We start from the raw sequence: 2,909 nt of genomic DNA, 5'->3' as shown, positions 1-2,909 counted from the left end.
CTCAGGTAGAATCTACAGCTGAAAAGAGTGCAGAAAAGGATCAATACAGTGAATACATGTGCAGTGAATGTGGTGATATCTATACTCGAGCAGGATATAAGATAGTTGCAGTTCCGTTGACTGGAGCCAGTCCTGTTATAGTAAAAAAGGAACACCCTACTATTACACAAGAACCAGCAGGGTCTTCAAGAATTTTAGAGGAAGAAACAAAACCACCCCGGCCTACCCAAGTTGTTACAGAACAGAAACCAGTACCAAAGTCTTTTACAACTATGTATACACAGACTGAACCTTCCTGTGTCAGCAATGCTTACGCACAGACTTCCAGTTTTCAAGAACTAAGTGACACATGGAAGACAGAATATGAGCTCTCACAAGGAAAGGCATTTCAGCAACAGAAGTCATTATGGCTCAACTATGCATACAGAAATTGGGAAGTGCTTGAACAGTCTCGTGCACAACATAAGGAGAATAAGAAATTAAAAGCCAGATTGTCCCTCATCTTTGACTTGGTCCAGCGGTTACTCGCTACAAGGAAGCCCTCTTTTAACTATTCTGTATTTTTGAGAGAACGCTTAGCGTTCCTCCAATTAAAAGCAATCAAGGATGGAAGACCCCACCAGGTCTCTACACCACAACAATTTATTGAGACCTTTGCAGAAGCACCAAATAGTGACCAGAACTTGCTGTGTGAACTCTATCTTCACAATGAGGCTATACCTGAAGATAGAAATATTAGTTTACTTCCTCTTGTTGGCAATATCCAAATAAGAGCCTTTACTTCCTTCTTGGCCAATCAGCTTATTTGGCAGAATGTTTTTATGTCTGCAGCACACAATGAGGAGAACTGTCTTCTCTGGATACGTTCTGAACCACAGAATGCAGCTATCTTCATTGCAAAACATCAACGAATCCTATGAGAACCAGGGATGACTGATCATATTAAGAAACTACAAGCAGCAGTCTTGGAAGACTGCCAATATTATGTGAAAACTAAAGGAGCTCTGGCTATAAAAGCAAATAATCTATTCTGGGAACACTGTCCTAAAGAAAGACGGGAATATCATCCTTACAATCCTCTCAACCTTCAGGCGGCAATCTCACGCATACCTGATTATGTTAAATTCATTAGACAATGTGCTGAACGATGGATTGGTTACCACTTTCATTTCCCTCTCTTATGGCTTCCTGGAGAACAATATAAGGCTCAATTTAAATTGACAAAACAGGAAGAGTTGGCAGCATGGAAGAAACTTCAGAGTGTCCATGGGTTTAGAGACATGGTTGACATCACCTTCTACAATTACTGCATAAGAAATTAACACTGTTCATCCCAGTATTCCGACTCAGATTCAGAGTAGACGTTGCATGCGGACATGCAACATTTTCAGTTGGGGGGGATGTTAGGATCCCATATTGTCTATTTTTGACCTTATATTTTATCATTATATTACCCTCTTCAACCCTTAGTTGAAATCCTTTGCTAGTGTTTTGACTTAATCATTCCAAAGGTATACAGTAACTCTCCTCATTGCTATATGTTTAATTATTCAACACATAATTATGCTATCTTTATAATTGATCCTTGAAGTTGACTAAATTGCTGAACAATTGTTGAAACTGCCTTAAGCTGGCAGGATCATATTTTGCAGTTGCTGAAACAGCGGAAACAGCACGAACCTTGAAGCTTAAACAACAAGGATAGCATGCGAACATCGAGGAGACAGTTGAGATTTGCGTATCAGATATGCAATAGCAAAGGAATCCGATCGATTATTACATTGGTCGTAACGATCATGATCCATATTACTGTAACAATATTCTGTTAACGGGAACTGATTTCCCTATTTTTGGTACAAAGGGTCGAACTAGAATGTATAATGAAAATCTTTTCTAATAGATGTCTCCTCTATAAAGAGGAGACATCTACATTAGAGGGGGGATATAGATGTATGGAGAGAGGATGAACAATCTGTAACACAGGAATTGTAGTGAAAGGACGAGATTGAATCTTTCTTGTAATATGGTATATTGACAGATGAATAAAGTTTTGTTCTGAGTATTTCATCTTAGCTTCCGTGTCTTGGGGAATATTGTGAGAAGGACAAGGCCCACCTTCATCACAAGATTCACCCATCTTCTTTCTGTTGTGTGTTGTGTGTGATTTCTGTTCATACCTTATTCACAAGTATTGCTTCTAATGATATTTTACTTTTGTTGAGACTCTGTTTTCCTTTTAATTGATTGATGCTGTATATGAGTGCCTCACTGGTGACTAGGATTTACAGAGTGTATTGGCGAACTGGATAACAGAGGCAGGTGCTAAATGTCCTTACTCTGGGGATAGGGTCCTGATCCTTTGTTACAGGACAGCCATCACTTCCCTTTTGCAGATTTATTCTCTTTAATTAATTATCTATTTTTATTCCATTCCTGCAATAGACTATAACTGCTATAACACAGAGTATGGGTTTAACAGAGAATGAATTGTTATAATACAACTTTTAATACTATTAAAATTGAGTACATACAGTACGTAGTCACCTTTGAAATAATCAGACTTTCCCGGGTTGAAAATCTATGTGGCACTCGACTGTTTAATTAATAAACAATTAAAGTGACCAACACTCACTGGAGAGATTTGCAGCTTATCTAAGCAACAGGGTCATGAATTGATCATATTGGGTCAGTTAAATAAGAAATGGGCATAGAAATCACATTATATAGTGAAGGAATTTCTATATTGCTATGCTAGCTAGGTAAGAGGCTTTTGAGATTTGTGCAAACCCCAATTTCATTAGGTATAAGAGTTTTCCGATGTTTCATTTTTGTGAGGAAGAGCTACCTTCATCCATCCAAAATATCCAAGTGTTGATAGTTTCCCTCCGTGTTATCATAGCACGGCCAAG

Source organism: Pinus tabuliformis, chromosome 8 (genome assembly GCF_031772625.1).
Source record: "Pinus tabuliformis cultivar Carrire ecotype Pingquan chromosome 8, CPIR1, whole genome shotgun sequence".
In the NCBI taxonomy this organism is placed as follows: Eukaryota; Viridiplantae; Streptophyta; class Pinopsida; order Pinales; family Pinaceae; genus Pinus; species Pinus tabuliformis.
Note: the sequence above shows the minus strand (reverse complement) of the source record.